The sequence below is a fragment of the Eutrigla gurnardus genome (assembly GCF_963514095.1).
Source record: "Eutrigla gurnardus genome assembly, chromosome: 14".
Lineage (NCBI taxonomy): Eukaryota > Metazoa > Chordata > Actinopteri > Perciformes > Triglidae > Eutrigla > Eutrigla gurnardus.
In genome coordinates, this window is record NC_139937.1 from 12,236,712 (window position 1) to 12,255,683 (window position 18,972).

The 18,972-nt window shown below is 42.7% G+C and overlaps 1 long non-coding RNA gene across 1 annotated transcript in view; it reads right to left on the reverse strand.

Annotated features, from left to right (window-relative positions):
- Positions 1–10,249: 10,249 nt before the first annotated feature.
- The window catches only part of LOC311024551, a 59,641-nt gene continuing 50,918 nt past the window's right edge, over positions 10,250–18,972 (reverse strand). Inside the window, exon 4 of the long non-coding RNA XR_014598312.1 lies at positions 10,250–10,514. This is a non-coding gene — a long non-coding RNA (uncharacterized lncRNA). The remainder of the gene's footprint in view (positions 10,515–18,972) is intronic.

The window sequence follows — 18,972 nt, forward strand, 5'->3', positions numbered from 1 at the left end:
TGGGAAGATGGGACTTCCAGCTGCTCTGGATGCTTGGGAGTCCTGGGAGTCCTGGCCCGTCTGCCCTCCCGACTGGCCCAGCCAAGTGGGCATGCGCTGTTGTGGGCCGCGGCGGGGGGTTGATGGGGCTGCACAGGCTGGGCCAGAGAGGCCACAGATGCCTTAAATGACTTGGCATGATGGGATAGCGAAGGCTTGGGAGCACAACTCGCAAGTGAATAAAAGCAGTTTTTCAGTGATATGAGAGGAGGTGTCGTGAGGGTTGAAGCTACAAAAGAAAAAAATATATGTACAGACATGGTGGAGTCGCACTTGTGATTTCCTGTACACTAAGGAACTATGTATTTGTAACGGATGGATGTTTTATTTTATCCAATACTAAACATTTAGTATGTCAAAATAAACTGATGGACACGTTTATTCTCCTGCACACCTCTTCGAACCAGGATGATCCCCGTTCGTCTCGGCTCACTCCCTCAAACAAAGACGCCCTAGGAAGGGCTTCCGACCTGCACTTGAATCAAGCACCCATGATACCAGACCACCAGAAGGGCCCCCATTAGATAGTAATTCATGTGGAAGCTTAGGGACCTCAATATCATTATCAAGCGACGGCCCTGCCAGCTTTTTGCCCGTGCCACAGTCTGGTGTGATGCACATGTTTGACTTTTAGGGAAACAAACGTGTATTTTTCATGTCTGGGAAACGGAAGTGCTCGGCCTTGTGAAATTTAAATGAGGAAACGTTGCGTTTGAGATCCAACTAGCATCTCATATTCAAGTGATTTCAGGAGTAATTTATCTCCCGCGATGCTTTACATCCTAATCATGGCTTTTTGTTTGATGTGCAACACTGGTCCATCAAGTTTTGTGGTCGTCATTTTCAACCACAATCAATCCCACTTGTTCCCATTTGCGTAGCTCATGCTGCAGCTTACACATGTGGTATTAATATATATTTTTTTGTAAGGCTTTGTATTGTTCTGCACAAGTGCATGGACTCGGAAAACAGTTCTATGCTGTGAAATATGCCTAAATAGATCATAGTAAACACCTGTGCATTCACATATATTCACAGAAATATAGAAGAAGTATTCCGTGTACACCAGTACAGAATAACTCAGAGATATACACCGTTTTCTTTTAGCTTTCTGAATGCTACTCCAATTGCAAACACTCTCCTGTGACAGCGCTCAAGCACAGCAGCTCACACTGTGAAATGCAAGAAAAAATGTAGGTGATCAGGTGGGACCCAGGGAGAGAGAGCGAGAGAGAGAGAGAGGGGAGGGGGGGAAAAAAAGCCAAACTAGTCCCTTTAACTTTTTAAAGACTTTTCAGCATTTGTTCTGCACACTTACCTACGCAAACTCCAAGGGGCCACAGTGACTAGGGTCCCATTTCAGGCCCAGCGTGGAGCCGGAGAGCTCCTCAGCTGTAAAATGAGAGCGCCGGAGCGCAGTGTGAAAATGGATTAGCCTCGCTGAGATAAGGGGAGCCCTCAGCGAGCCATGCACGCCTTCAATGGGGGAAAAGAACTGCTGTACAAATTGTTTTTGGTACATTAAGTACCTGTTACTTTATTTCACAGATGGAAAACAATAACACAGGCTCCGGGGTTGGAACCACCGCTGCACCGAGGAATGCGAGAGGTTTGGCTCACCTAGCGCCCTCTGAGTTTACCCCCCATTTTTTTTTTCCCTTCCTTAATATGCAAAGTGAATTTTGTAATGACTTCTACCTGAAAGAATTCAACAGATTGACAAACATAACGTATGATGATAAATGACAAAGTGCCAGGCTGGCAGCCAGGTTACTGAGGGAAATCATACAGAATATCCATGTTAATAAAAAATAAAATATAAAAAGGCTGAATGCTCCCACTCAGCAAACAGGGCAGGGATTTTTCATTAATAGGCCCGCTGCTGCAGCAGGGCCCCCCAAATTAAATGAGTGTGTCAGATCCTGGATGATTTATACATTTGGACTGATCTAACAGCTCTGTGGAACAGCTATGACACCCTGACAAGCCAACAATGGATATGAAAAATGAGCCAATACCACAGCACTAAATCTGAGACTTTCAAAGCCAAATGCACGCGCAGAATCGAAAAAACCTCTAACATACTCGCTATCATAATGAAAATAAAGTGGGGAAAAAATCCCCATAAGATCCTCTGCACAATTTTAGCTAAATCATTCAGTGTTTATATGACTGGAGTGATGGAGACAAATTGGTCCGAGTGGAGAGTGGCAGTACTTTGCCTTTCTGATGTCTTTTGGTGGCTGCGTGGAGAGCACATCACTTTACCTCTAAATGAGATATCAGGCCGATTGCTGAGCTTTGACTATATAGGAAAACGTCAAATTCAGTTAGCGCTGAGGGCTTTTTTAACGCACCTCAATTCTCCTTCTGTTTCTATCAAATTTAAAGTACATATGCCAATTCATTGTGTATTTCTTTCCCTTTTTTTTCTGGCGGCTTTATTCAAAGAAAAAAAAAATGCTGCGCGGTGCTCAGCGGCAGCAGAAACCCACATCCACCTTTCTCCAGTGAACACAGCAGCGGCAAACGCTGTGTTCATAATTATGTTGTGTGGAAGGCCAGTGGCCTTACTTGTTAGATGAAGTGATAAAAACCAGCATGATGGACTAAAGCATTTTTGCTTTTCTTAGTATTGTCCTTTTACCCTCTCATTCTCTGTCTGATGAAAAACTGCACTCGGTGTTCCTCAGAGCTCAGCAGATTTAGAGGAAACAATTACCAGTCCGGTGATCTCTGCTTCTCCAGTCCTGCCGATAAACACCCAGCGCCCTGAGGTATGGTCCGAAAATGATACAGTTTTAAACGGGTTAAATTTCATTGTTTCCTCCGAACCCCCCCTTCTCCCCACCCCCCTCTCATTCCCCCCCTTTCTCTCCCTCTGAGGTTTTATTTCACAAAAGTGTGAAGACATTTTTTTGTCGATGGGGGCAAAAAAAGAAGAAGAGAGAAACAATAAAGAATATGAAAGGCCCATCTTCACAGAACATTAGACATCGCAAAACAACCCAAAGCTATGATCGGATATATCAAAACTGACAAGTAAAAGTTGATTGCTGAGTGTCTATTGATTGAGCTATATTTCACCGGGAGAGCACAGCCTCATAGTTGTCTTCACAGTGCACCAAACGCTGCCGCAGAGCCACATTTAATGGAGACGGGTCACGTAAATACACAGAAATAATCAGTGTGTTACTGCGGGTAACTTTTATTATTATATACACGCGTAGCGCTTGACATCAGGTCGATGTTTTACTGCAAACATCATGACATCATGTAAAATGTATCATACACTTGGCATAAGTGATGTTGGCTAATGTGTTTCCACCTGTTTCAAAATCAGAGGAGAAATTTCTTTGGCTTGTGAAAAATCAAGGTTTAGGATATATGTAGGAAATGTATGCCTTGGAATACAAACCTGCTAGTTGATCTGCATGCTGATATTTCATCAAGCTGATATCGTTTTCCTGCTGGTGTCCAAATAAGGACAATTTGTTTAAAAAAAATTCAGAAATTCAAGTTATTTGTTTGAAGCATTAATACCAATATATATTTTTTTTTTACAAATTTAATGGCATACACTTTACTTCGTTGGTGGATGACACAGCTGTAGCAATATGAAATTAAATGCATCACTTTGTCACACTTTAGCCCATCAAACATTGACTTTCCACTACAGTCACAGTAAACACAAAGCTAACACTGAGAATACTTTTAGGAAAAAACACCATGGTGGAGCTTAAAAAAAGGAACATAAACAAAAACTGTTAACAAGTAACATGCAGTACGTTCGGACAACACGTCATAAACATAACTCACGTAACTTAAAAATGACTCTACGACACTTTGGGACACGAACACAGGTCTCTTGGTTTAAAGTCCTGTGTTTGTTAGACTCACCAACACAGTCCTGGAGCATTTTAATCATCTAATAATCATGCTGATGGGTTAATACTGTGATTATTTGAAATACAAATGTGTTTCTTACAGATGCTAAAGGCTGCGTTGTGGGTCGCTCTCCGGCGCCGAGGGATGGAACAAAGGAATGAGAACGGGCTGATTATTACAGTTTTGATGCCTTTTTGATTTGGGGGTGAACATTTTCATGAGAGGATTAATACCACTCATGTATGTACGGTAAATATGAAGCTACAATACAGCTAGCAGTAGCTCAGTTTAACACAAAGACCGGGAACAGCTAGCCTGGCTCTATCCCCAAAAAACAATATAAAATCAGTCGACCAGCAAGCCTAAAGCTGACTCATTAACATATGATATCTTTCTTTTACATGTAGGTAAAAAATAACAACTGGAAAATAAAGAATAAGAAGACATACTCTAATAGTTTTCACATTCAGATAGAGGGAGGTCACAGATAATGAAGGACAGATTGTAGCTACAATGGCAGCAACGGGTTAAAAGGTAAAGCAGTGATTCATGGGTAAGAGCAGAGTTAGGTCATGGGAAAGGTGAGAGACTTGGTCGGCGTGTGAACGGGCAGAAATGCACCTTCCGTATGTTTCTTCTATTTGACCGCGTGACTTTTAGTCATGACGAGCATACAGTCCGATGATCATCTGTAATTTGTGCTGTAAGTAAAGGAAAGAGACGGGGAAAAGAAGGGGATGAAAAATAGGAGAGATGCTGACAGCGAGTGAAACACTCGAGCGGGAGAGAGAAGGCCAAGTGCGGTGAACGCGGCGGAGCCCCCGAGTGATTGAATGATCCCATTCTGGGCTCTTTGTTAGACACTAGGCAGCGATGTATGAAGATTGATACACAAGTGCTCGACTCGGTTTGCTGGATCATCAAATGGATTGATATTATAGTCCAGCCGAGGATGAAGACAAAGTAAGTGTTATCATACTCAATACTGGGGCTTGTCAGAGGCGGGAAATCATCCGGTGTCACCGGTTATGGGAGCATTTTCGCAGACTGTCATGAGAATTTATCTGGGAGACGTGGCGCTCCGTGACAGTCTGCAGCTGACGGCGGAGGCCCGGCCGCACCGTAAAGATCTTAGCTTAAGATTGAATTACAGCGTCGCGCGTCGGACCGCATTTATTTCCCTACTATCATGTTTGTCCCCGTAGACGCTGTAAATCCCCAGGCTTCTTATCAAGCAGCCATTTATTGTAGTTCAAATAGCATTATTCACGGTGATATCATTATTTAGATAACGCGGGCATTACAGCCAATGATTTGTTTATCTGTAGTACAACAAGGGCTTCCTACAATACCCCTGAGGTTTCTCCAGGCTCCTCATTATTCCTCAGTACTGGGATGGGTCGGCAAAAGGGAACATGGATGCATCTATTTGCTGGTTCCATTAACGTGTTAAACGTAGCTTTTTTCACAACATTAAATGATGACATTTTGTGCAACATAAACAGCTGCTATACATTCGTTCCAGAGCAACACTGCTAGCTTTTCTCATAATTACAGAGAAAAAAACTTCAACATGTTCCTTTTTCCTATAAACCATTAAGAAAACCTTGCTTTGCAATAGGAAGCGAACGTGGTTTCATTTTGAGAAAAGGAGCCCCACCCGACAGGAAATCGAGGTCTCGTTGCTTTCATTTCATGACAGTGTTGTTTGTTTGACGATCACGCATCCTTCAAAGTCTGACATCACTTCTGTAAGATTAGCCACTGTAATCATCTGTCACTCCATCCCTTTGCTAATCAGACACATTTATAGCCTACACACGCGTCTTATAAATGGAGCTTCATCCGATGTTGCAACTGTCCATTCGCCTTTACACTTCCACTGGGAAAATTATATCTGAACATCAACAGCAGATAGTTGGCTTTCATGCTTAACAAACTAACCTATTGTTTGTTAATCCGGCATAGTAGTTTTACTATCCCTCAGTATATTGGCGGGTTTTTTGTAACTTTGTGTTTATTGTCTTGTTGAGTTTTGTGTTATTTTAAAAAACACTGTCTATACTTATCCCTATAAAAACAAACGTTAAATAAATCGCATAATATACTTCAAGCAGTGCTCATCATGACACCTGTCAGTGTTATAATAGCGGTGTTATTAATACGTTGCACATTAAAACATACTGTTGGCTGGTTTCATCTGAAGCAGTGTATCATATTTAAAAGAATGATGTGAAATGTTGTTGGTCAGGGGTTGGTAACTCATTCTGATGCCTCCCGATGCTGTTTTCCTGAAGAGTTGGAGACACGGGGCCAATATAAGTGTGTGTATTCTCTCCGTGGAGTGGTTTTATGCCTGCTGTAAAGCTGTCAGTTCTTCCTGTGCATACAGAGCCCGTCGCCGCGTCGCCAGGCTCTCTAAAAAGCCATGTATGGGAAACACTGCAGGTCGTGGCACTTATGGATATTTCTCTTTATATTCATCATTTTTAACATGTGCTCGCTGGGAGCCGAGGGGCTGTCAGAAAGACTTACTGCTTCTCATCTTCATATTGAAATACCACAGGAGGCAGTCACCCTGCTGCTCCTATTAATATCACTTCTATTGTTATATGTTATAAAGTTACACTAGTTATCTCATCCATGCACAAAGGCACACACACACACACACACACACACACACACACAGTCCAAGTGCTTGAGCCAAGAGGTGCTTGCTATGATTTGGCCTTGTTAAGCTGTTGACCCTGAAGAGAGAGAATTACCTCTGTTGGGGAAGCTGCACGTGTGTGTGTGTGTGTGTGTGTGTGTGTGTGTGTGTGTGTACACCATATACGAATGTCTGGTGGTGATGGGAGCAAGAGGGGGGGGTGTACCAGCTTTGAGTTAAAGGCTCTATCAAGGGACAAACTTCTCCGGCACCACAAAGCCACATGATCCATCTCCCTTTTTAGCCGGTGTCAGGAGCATTTTATGTGATGATGATTTGATGCTGGGGTACTGGGCCTCCTTCTCCCCCTCTCAGATTGAGCTATGATAGTCAGAGCTGGGATCGCCGGGATCACTGAGCTGCTGGGCTCCAGTCATCAGGAAACAGTAATATGTCCTTCAGCTGTGGGGAGCACGCTGACAAATCCTTCTTGGCTTCACAACTTCACACCCGGAGATTCTTATCTTTAAAAGTGACATAACTGGAATTTATGATTCAGCAGCTCGATGAACACCCTTCAAAAGGCCCGGCACACCCACGGTTTGTTTAAGTTATGCTTATTAGACCTCTAGTCAGGTGTAAATTGGGTGGAGCAATGCTGTAACTGCACATTTTCGATGCAGGACATCTTTAGCTTTATAGTCCATGATGATGATGGAACAGAAACAAAGTAGCATCCATGGAATGTACAGCACACTGAGAATTAAAGCCATATGTGCTCTGCTGATTAATAGATAAATAGTAATAGTAATACACTTTAAATAGGGATGAGAGAGCTATGACACATTTATGATGTTGGGAATGCACACAAAATGTATGAAATAAGTTGGAGACCAGCTATTTTTATTAACTTTTCAGTACTGTAAGAATTCAAACCTGGGCAGTAAAACTAAACATATGAGCTGAATACCCCTTGTGGTCAATAAATAATAAAAAACAAATAATAATAATAATAAAAATGATAAACATTATTGTTATTATTTTTGGCGAACTGACCCTTTAATTACTGAATTTCCCTCCATAATGTACATCCCTAGCAGTACCACCTGTGCTTTAAGTGCTGGGAATAAACCCAATCCTTTAACACGCTGCTATTATGATCATAAATGTTGTAAATCTACAGTATTGTCCAATTACACGCAGCTTTTAAACAGTGTCAGTGTGTTGTGTTTGTGATAGGCTGTGTAATAGTGTAATAACTCTGTCCCCTGTAAGACGGCCAGGGAGGCTGTGTTTAAATGAGGCGGTTCTGCTACATTAGCTTCATAACACCATAATCCTTTCTCCATAAACCATTACATGCGCCGCAACATTTCTGATTTATGGGGGGAAGAGAATCAATGGGAAAAAATTAATGCTCGCAAAACGTCCCAGGGACAATATTGAGCAGATTTTAATTGTGATTTCGTTCAAGTGGCTGTTAGCCAGATGATGAATGGGAGCTAACCTTCCACTCTGCCGAGCACTGGAGAGAGTCTTTAATATGACAATTAAGTGTCTGTCCTTTAGATTTTATTGTATCTTTCTCTCTCTATCTTGTGGGCTGCTCCGTCCTCCCTCCTCCTCTTTTCCTCTCTTACCTCCCGCCCGCCCTCCTTTTCCTCTCTCTCTCTCTCTTCACATCACTTCATCTGTACAGTGCAGCTTTTGCACAGATTAAATTGAGACTCGGGTTTTCTCCATCTCAGAGCACTTACTTATGTTTTATGACACGCACTAAGTCAATTTTATGTTGTTATTGATTTTTTTTACCCTCCCCCCTCCTCTTATTACCCTCTTTCTTAAATCGACACAAACCGTTTTGCCTTTTGCTCCCTAATTCTTCCCACTCTTGTCATGCCGTGACCTTAAGTGTACAACCAGGACAGAGAAAAACCCTCTCTGTGTGTTGAATGTTAAAAACGTGCAGGAAAAATCACTATAGAGACTGATGCAAAATGAAAATGTATGACCAGAAGGTGGCAGGTTCAACTCAGGAAGTGCTCAAAACTTCACTTGCATTTAAACATTCAAACACACACTTTTTTCTTTTTTTACATGCATAACATTAAAACAGATTTAGCTGTTCTATCCGAACACTGCACGTGACAAGATAGAAGGTGTCCACATATTTTAGCAAAGGCGGATGACATCACATACCCAGCTCTGCATGTGGCCCCCAGAGGGAAAATAAACCTTCCGCTCATAAGGCACAGCGATGGCTTGAAATACTTTCATAGAAATTAACTGTTTCCTGAGTTCCTTTCATTAAGTTGTTCAAGTAAAAAAAACAAAACGTGTTTTGGAGGGATTTTTTAATTTCACCTTCATCATTAAGAGTGACAATGCCTCTGGCACGATGCGTGCGGTCGTGTTGTATTTATTCACAAGTGTCTCTGCAGACTGAGCCAGCAACACTGAAGGCCAAAATTTTCACTGATTATGTGAAGCGTTACAGGATGTAACTGAATAGAAATTCACAAAACATGCGGTGCATATAGAGTAGTCAGTAGACAACCGTGGTTAGAAACAACAAACTGATTATGAAACGTATATAATTTATTTGGGGGAACACGCTTTAACAGCGCCTCTATTTACACTTCCTTTCCCGTTTCCTCGTGCGTCGCTTTAAGCAGGGCTAACTGGTGAGTGCGGGGGTTTAAATGATATAAGAGCTGGCCTGATCTCAATCAATTTGTCCCTGTCTGTTGGCAGGGGCCCAGGCTTTGCTGTGTCCCGGTCCCCAGTGTTGGCTCCATCAGGACTCCCAGCAAAGAGCTAAGAAGCGGCATCAATGTGACCATTTAGAGTGTGATCTGTGCAGATGCAGAAGGAAGGTCGGGCCATTGTGCGGCCCTCCTCCCCCTTGCCTTTCACTTCACCCTCTAGGACGCCGTCCACATCAAAGTTGTTATTGAGGCCCCTCAATCGGAAATCCTGGTTTGGCAGGGAAGCGGGGTCTTTCAGAAAAGAATGAGGGCCTTGACCCAACATGGGCGACTACATCAGCCCGCCAAGAGGAAGATTAATACTCATAGGGCCTCTTTACACCTGGCATTAACAAATATTTCATATCTGGAGTCGAGATTGTAAAAACACATATCTGGGAAGATACGTTTGTTTTTTATAAATCGCAGATTGTCACAAATGTCACCATTCTCTTCATTCATCCGGTCTTTTTTGTATCCATAAATTCAATTAAGACTTTTCCTAAAACCTCTTCGACCTGTGCTTTGTGATTGAATCTGTATGGCGGTGCAACAACAATTTATTTTTCTCAAAATTACATTTTTTAAACCTAATGATGCGTTTGATTTTGGAGAATACGGGCCATATTACATTAAACAATATGAGACATTTTCTTATTTAGTGTAGTAACAGTGCAGTGCTTTATGGTCATTTCTGTTGTGTTACCTTTTTCTGTGTGCAAGTAAACAAAAGAACATAAAAAAGACCAAAAAATTGTTGAATTTGTAATTAATTATATCATTTTTTACCCATATGGCAGTGGGGCCTGTGTGACTCTAAACAATAAAGATGTAAAGTCAATTTCAACAAAATGCATGGGTTAAACTTTTATTCAGAGTTGTGTCATTTTTGTGAGCTCAAATGAAAAAAGCAGAAAACTCTTATGATGTTTGACACCCTGCTGAGGAAGAAAACAATATATATACAGCAGCATCAGTCAATATGGTGACGATGACATGTTCATAATCTTATTAAATCTAACTTGTGTTTTTCAGATAACTAATTCTTTCCCACAACACTGGGACGATTTAATATGGACAAATACATCAGAACACATCCAGGTTTGGTGAAGTCTCTTTTTGTCTTTATTGGAATATAGTCCCATCAGCAAAGATGCGTTTAAGGATGCCGTTGTTTTCTAGTTCACCGTCTGAAAGGGAAGAGGAAAGTACATCATGTCTAACCTGAACAGCAAGGAAGAAAGCGACAGGAGGGAAAAAAGTGAGACGGAGGGAGGGAGGGAGGCAGATTGAGGAGAAGGTGGCAGATAGTGGGATGTATGAGTTCTTTCCTCTCTCTCCCTCTGTTTTTCAGCTCATGTGAAAAAGCTTTTCAAATTATGATGTGGATTGACGTGCAGCAGCTGTCCCCTCTCCTGGGTCCTGTCCGTCACCTCACCGGTCACCGCTGACAGCACTATGATGGATTAGGAATTGTCATCCAGGACGCTTGTCACTTGTTTACAAGTCGGCCATCCCTCATCTCTCACCACAGGCCTTATAATCTGGCCGACACTCCTCCAACCCCCCCACCCTACACACACACACACACACACACACACACATCCTGCCAGACACGCTATACAAGACAACACCATACATTACAACAGCTTTTTTTTCCTTCTTCTTCTTCTTCTTCCCCCTAACCTTTCCCTCTCTCTCCCTCCTACATCCCTGGGCTGAACACAGTCAACACATTTAATGCATTAATATATGTGTTGTGTTCGCCAATCTCCCAGGGACTGGGGCGATGTCTTCTCCTGTCAACCTCTACCCCTGAGAACTGACTGGGTTTTATACAAACATCCCACCGGGAGAGGGAGGGATGCTCAGATCTAACCTGCATGCTGTTGTTTGAAGAATGGAGCTTTTAAATCTTTTAGCTCAAACGAGGGACCATATATTTTCTCTATCACTAGAAGCTGAACTTTACTGATGGCTGATGATCATCTGTCTTTCCTTCTAAAATACTATTCTGTCGTGGGTTTAAAATTTTCCACTACTACTTCATACATGCTTAAAAGTAGTAGTTCTTTTATTTTTTGGAGTAATTTGATGTAATTTATGAAGTGAAAAAGAAAGCCTTTCCCAGCTTCTCATATTAAAATGCATCTATATTTGTTTCACATCATTTTAAATGGAATGTCTTTGTATTTTTCGACTATTTGTTGGACAAAACAAGCAATTTAAAGAAGTCACCTCGGGCCATTGACAAATTAAATCCAAAGTAATTTAAAATGTGAGCTTTTCGTGGACAAACAGACATTTTCTCTACTCACTTAACATTGTTGTCATCCGAACAGGTTTTCACAGCGTGAGGCGAAAACAAGTCAAGACTATTTTTCCAAAAAGCTTTCAGACCGAATGGTGTTGAGCCTGCTTCTCAGAAACACGGAGGCAGGAAGCCCGCTGCGTGAATGTGTGACTTAATGCTCCCTCTGCAGGCATAGTCCAAACTGGAAGACGAGCTAACCAGCCTGCCTCTCTAACTTGGACTCAGCCCTGCCAGCTGGGATCCTGCGGAGAGGATGAGTGGATGCCATCTACCCTGCACTGCTGAGACCCTCCCCCTGCTCCCAGTGTGGCCCTTGAGAGAGACCATAATCTTCTCCTATCTGCCTTAATGGTTCCCTCTGTGGATGCCGCGATGGCAGGCCTGGGAGTTGGGGCGGCATGCTGAAGCCTACCACGAGCATATTGTCATTAAATTAAAAATTTCTGAACACTCCCTTGCTCGTGGCATAACCGCCGCCGTGAGAGCGATCATAATTGGCTCTGAAAACATGCATAATTGCCTTCAGCTGGCGTTCTTTTACAGTTGACATTGTTGCGGCGACTGCGGGGCGATTGGTGAATTGAATATGCAGCTTGTTCCACAATGGCAGTCGTAATTGAAATATGGTACGTGTGAGTGGAAGATTACATTAAAGCTCCTAGATAATCACCTGACAGGGGAGTCATTGAATCGACAATCTGCCGTGGAGTTTCGGGGAGCGGGCCAGAGAGGACGGGCCCAGGGAGGAAGGGAGGGAGGCGAGTGCGGGGTGGGCGGGGGGTAAAGGAAGGCATCAGGCAGAATTAGAAGAAGAGGAAAAGAAAAAACCTCTTGGCTGGCTCACTTATTCAGAGCAGTCCTGGATTGCCAGCCTGGCATTCCTGGGCTCTTTCTATCACCACATTTATCCCGCTCCCTCCCGCCCTCGCTATTCTCTCTCAGATGCTCACAACTGAGTAGACCACTTCCCCTTTAAGAGCTAACAGATGGCCATCCATTGCTGTTGCATTTCATCCTCATTTTCATTCATATTTTTATAGCTTTTTTTTGCACTGTGGCAAAAACCGCACTTCTCTAGTCACACACACACACACACACACACACACACACACAAACACACAGTGTTGGACAAGTTTAGCGAGCTAAGCTACCAGTTGCTCTAGAGAAAATTAAGCTTCATCACACTGAAGTGGAGCACGCTAAGCTACAGCAACATGGAAAAAGTAGTAAACGTTATAGAGCTACATCGAGGTGACCTGCTTGGGAGATTGTGGCTCGCGTGTGGACGTTCCCTCACGACAGATGAATAAAAGAGCTAAGCTATTTGGTTCAGAAAGCACCAACGCCGCCGCGCTATTGAGAAAAAGTAGTTGAAACGAGGAACCCCGCTCGTAGCCCAACACTGCAAACACAGTGACACACAATCCATACCCAAATTCCCCAATGTGACCTCCTCCGTGACCTCCACTGGCTCCCTGTTGCAGCACGCATCCAATTCAAGACGATGGCACTGGCCTTCAAGGCCACCAATGGAACGGCACCCGTCTACCTTCAAACACTGGTCAAATCTCATGGCCCAACGCGAGCACTTCGCTCCTCTACTTCAGCTGGCCGGCTGGTACCACCATCACTGAAATCAAACAAATGTCGCTCAGCAAAGTCCAGACTCTTCTCTGTTCTGTTCTGGTCCTCAGTGGTGGAACGAACTCCTGACTAATGTCAGGACAGCAGAGTCATTTGCCATCTTCCGAAAAAGGCTCAAGACTCACCTGTTCAGACTTCACCTGGACTCTACATAGCCTGACTTCCACAAAAAAAAAAAGCACTTCTATGTTCTTACCTATAGCACTTTGATCATAGCAAAGTGCTATAGGTACCACAATGGAAATAAGCCTTAGGGCTTTATTGTGTCATCCCTGACTATTTTTTATTTATATAATGTATGGCTCAGGTTGCTGTTTCATATTTTTTTTTAAATAAAATCAATCAATCAGCACTGTTGTACTTAATGCATACTTGCTGAACAGCTACAACTTTACTCAGATGAGGACCCAACACTTACTTCTATTTTTTCTTTCTTACTTTATCGGTAATGATATGTTATGGTTTCTTTCTTTCGACAAATGTACTTATTGTAAGTCGCTTTTGACAAAAGCGTCTGCAAAATGCACTAAATGTAAATGTCCACAAGACTGCACTCATTTGATAAGAGGTTACATCAGCCGAGACTGTAGTGTCGGTAATTTTCACTTCACCTGGCATCCTTTAAGGAAGTGTGTGATTGTCACCCCGTGATTCAACTCTCATATTAATGTTTTGATTTCTACTTTTGAACTTCCTCACACCCCTTTTTTTTTGCGACAGTCCTTTCACTTCCTCACCCTAATAGACAGCAGGAAGGGAAGTGTTATTTCACAATGCACACACACCATTAGGCACATTACTGGAAAACTGATAGAGAATGCACCAAAGAAAAGAAAAGATGCTTCCATTCCTCCTCCTCCTCCTCCTCCATGCTCGCCGTAGACTATCAGTGCTGTTGTTGTTGCCGAGGTAAAAAACCTTGCAGGTGCCTCCTCTCTTTAATCTACTTCTCCCCTCACCATTATCTTATATTTGGGTATAAACACACAGACTGTGCAACCCGATAATATGCAATTAAAAACAAAGATCATTAAAAAGTTATTGGTGTCTGCCTAATTACTATAACTTTACCCCCCTTATAATGAGCGTGCATGGGTATTGATTCGAAGCAAATCTCCCTTTCCTCCTGGAAAAAAGCAGGTAGTTACTTTGTGTTAAATCATTAATATAGTAATGATTTTTCCAGAACACTCTCAATTAAGACCAGAGCAGAAAATGACCCAGGGGAGTTGCAGCTCACGCACTTAAAAGTGTGATGTTCCAAATATATCCTGGCTTCTCTCACCAGAGAATATGGATAGGGCCGAGCCGTGTCTCTGAATCATTTAAAGTGCAGCTCGTTGATTAGGATGTGTGTAAATGTGTTCCTGTGTTAAAAGGTCCGCACCTGTAACGTATGAATACGCTGCTTTAGCATGTAATAAGAAAGCAATAGAAAGTGCTCCAGTGTGTCTTCTGGTCATTTGATTTTCCATTCAGGAATGGTATTTAAAAAAAAAAGTGACATACTGTAACCAGAATCAGGCTGTTGTAAAATAACAGAGCCCCCAGTGCTTATATGCACATCAAACATGTCATTTTTGTTTTTTGAATTTAGTCAGTGGACATTTCTATTGAACATCAACAGGCGCGTTGGAGACGGACACGGCTCCATGAAACATTGTGATTCATTTTAAAAACTCCTTGCTCCGCTGAGAACTCACCCAAGGAGAATTCTTGTCTCGTCCCGTCATTGTTTCTGAACTGCACCGCTCGTAAAGTTGTCTGTCTGTCTGTACGCAGTTAGAGTCTGCAGCCATGCTAGCAGATCTGTGGGGCTGTTCATGTGTTGTTTTTAGCTGCAATTTTAGCTAAATGCTAATGGCAGCATTACAACATGCCAAAAATAGCGATGTCATGGCTAGGCAGGTTAACATTTGCTAATTGGCACTGAACATAATGTACACATGAGGCTGATGGGAACGTTGTTAGTTTTGCTGGTATTATATGTCATAAAGCAAAGTATTGAACAAACAGTAATTCTGACCAATCGATTTGGCCAATTGATCCTGAAGGGGAGCATGAAAGTATATTACATTTCATGGCAACCCTTCCAATAATTGTTATGAAATTGCAATTATGTCAACCCCACAGTGGCGTCCAAAGAAATGTCATGTGACCTCCAAAGTCAACAGGAATGTAAAAAATGTTATGCCAGTGCAGTGAGTAGATCTTTTGATATTTTATTGCATATTTGAACACATTGGATAAGACATATGACCGCGGTTTCAGTCACATAGTGGATGATGAGTTGTGCAGATATGAAAGACTTCCCGGGTCTGCCATGGTTTCCAGGTTTGCATACATCAGCTTGCTCGCCTTTGTAATTCAAATCCTGCTACTCCTGTGATCTCTGAACCTCCACGCCAACCCATCCGAGCCCCTCCCCCACTCGACCCCAAAACGCTCCGACAATTGGATCATTTGTCCGCCTATTATCTCAACACCTGCAAGAAAATCTGTCTCAATTTTCCCCTCTGCTTCTGATCTGGTGTCCCTCCCGTCTTCTTCTGTGGCCCCACCGAGACGCTGGTCTGGCCCCAAGCAGCTTCTGTCTTCTGTCAGGTTGGCTCCTGGGCGCTGCCATCCCACCATGCATTGTGTCCATGCCAAGAAATCTGTGCCAGTTCACACTCCTTTAGCACGGAATGCTTGTTGTGACCCGGCCTTTTATTTTCTTTGCGCTCTTTCAAGGCCCCGCTGCCAAACACACACACACACACACACACACACACACACACACACACACACGCACACGCACACACACACACACACACACACACACACACACACACACACACACACACACACAGGGCTCAAGTGGGGATACACAAAAAAACATCTCTCTCTCCTTCCTTTCACTCAGACCCATAATATTCAGTAAGTGAGGACCAGGAGGGGTTGGGACAAAGAGGCCTTTGGGGGCGGGCAGTGATTCGTTATAGTCTCCGTAACCACAGTTTACAGCAGCTTTCTTTTGAAATGCTTGACATTTTACTTCCTATTCCTTAGATTTGGTTGGCGGGTACAGTGCGTCATCTTTGTTTGACTATATCACAAGTAAAGAGCCACTTTCACTCGCTTTAATGTCATCGTCAAGGTAACCGGCGGGTTTTTGGCAACAACGCAGAAAGGGCTAATTTGTCAATGGAATGTGTGACGTGTCAATATAAATCTATCTAACGCCTCTGGGGGCCCCATTCAGGAGATAATTTTTCATATGTATATGAGAATTTTTGGTGTATGACTTTCTCACACATTTTTTTTTGTACAACCAGTGACAGATTGGACAGAGGCTCCGGCTCAGGGGTCCTGGAGGCGTGGGTGGGTGAGCTGGTTTTGTGGGACAAAGCGACTGGATGCTACCAATGGATGGATGAGGAAACCTGAGCTCTGTTCTTACAGTAAGCATGACAAGCCTCTTGATTGGTTATTTCAGGGGGTTCTGAAAGGGTCTAGAGCAAAATAATTGCACATTTCACCAAATTATAATCCCTAAAATTTCAGTCGTGGTTGATTTGGTGGAATACGAATGTGTCTTAGAATTGTTATGCTATTACTAATGTTTGTTTTTGATTTGCACAGAAGGAACTTCAACAAAAGCAATTAGATTTAGAGTAAACTCAATGTATTAGGATTTGGAAAAAAATGGTTTTCGTTAAAATTCCTACCATGGGAAGGTTAAGCAACCTTCATTGTAGTGATAATAATACAATTATTAAACACACACAGCGGCCTCCCATGTTAAATACAATGTTGTGTTGACCCATCCATCCAGCAAGACCACTTCCCCACTGCGCTGAGAAAACAAAGCTTTATTGAGGATCACCAGATGTACCGGAAGGGCTATGGACTATCAGCTATCACCGCCAACTACTTGCATGGCATGCGTACTACTTTTCAAATCTGTGTGCATGCGGATCGTTTTCAAAACAATGTCATCTAAACAAAACTCAAAGGAAGTACGTTCCTGTTTTAAGCGAGACCGTTGTCGTGCAAGCGTAGCCGAAAGCAACAGCCACAAAGACATTCTCACCACTGTGGCCTTGGGATAACGTCAAATGGGGGTCCATGACCTGTAATGATTTTTTTACTAACATGAAAGTGTCCGAGCTCCCCTGCTGTACATACTCATCATAGCAGAAGAACAGTGTGTCAAAGCGTGGCATTTATGTTCATGTGACATTATCAAAACGCTCATATGACAGCACACCAATTATGAATCCTGACGAGGTGTCACGAAAAACATTTTGCACTTCCACTCTCGCTGACATGACCTTTTACTATGATCCTGCATTCCTCCGATAGACGTCACCTCCTGTGTCGTCCCCCCTGCCCCCCTTCTCCCTCTTTTTTTTTCTATTAATAGCTCCATCCTCTTTGCTACCGTCCCAAGGTAAATCCCATTGGGTGGATGCTTTGTTATGGAAGCTTGTGAATGTTTTTCGCCAAGGTAATTTATTGGCCACTGACAGGGCCATGAATTCCGGACCAAAGTGAAACTCATATTGTTATCAAAAGCATAAAATTCCTATCACTTTAGGTGTCAGAGCAGAGACAAGAAAATGAAACAGGTACTCATAAAGGCAGCAGGTGTCATAAATCAGCCGGAGGGGCCCGAGCAAGGAGACGCTTGATTAAATAAGGGGAATTAGGTATTTTTGCAAAAGCGGGAAATAACATTGATGTATGCCCCCTGTCAATGGCGGGGCTTGACACTATTGTGCATTGTTTATTTTTTCTTGTGTATTTATAGTGTACCACTCTCCTTGGACTGAATGATATGAGTGAGTGAAAACACAGCCCCGTTGGGCTGCCATGAGCTCTGTTGCTTGAAAACTGGCGTATCCAGGTCTGAGTGAAGCTCCAACTATATCCTATAGCTTTATTTACCAGGACACATGTGAAATGAGCCAATAGGACTACTGTTTTTCCAAGAGCGCCATCGGCACCAAGAGGCAATTTAAGGTCAGTCAGGGGTGAGACACTGCACTAGTTTATACCAGGGTGCAATCAAATTTCATTGCGTTTTCACGGAAAATCACTTTCGAGGAAATCATTTCTATTTTTCTACTGAGTGCCGGATATTTATTTAATAAGAAGAAGTCTCGTTGTAAGGAAAATACGATAAATCTTCACACTTCTCACCGCTAGAAAATTTTAACACAGCGAATAATCCTTTACTGGTGTAGCCCGTCTTATTGCCACTTTGTATACTCTCTGCAGAATCTGTACTGGGTCCGATATTAAAGTCTTTTGGACATGGAAACGGGATGGCAGAAGTTTAAATAACAAACACAAATACAATTTAGGATATACTTAAAAATGAAAAACACATGAGCTTACTAGACCTGGTCTGCTCCTCATCCATGCTCCAACTTAGCAGTCAAGGTTGCATTGTGGGTAATGAAGGTAGGCAATTTTGGCAAGGAAGAAGAATGCATGCCTCTGGTGGTGCTGCATCGATTTTTATTCTTTTTTTTTAGGAAACAGTGCGTAATATGTGGATACATAGTCAAATTAGAGCATGCCATTACTTTGAAAATCCCTCCTGCATGGTTTCCTTGAAATTCAGAAGTATGACTTATTGTTGATGACACAACTCTCGAAAAGCAAAATGTTGCAAAGCGGCACCTCGCTGCTCCAGGTTG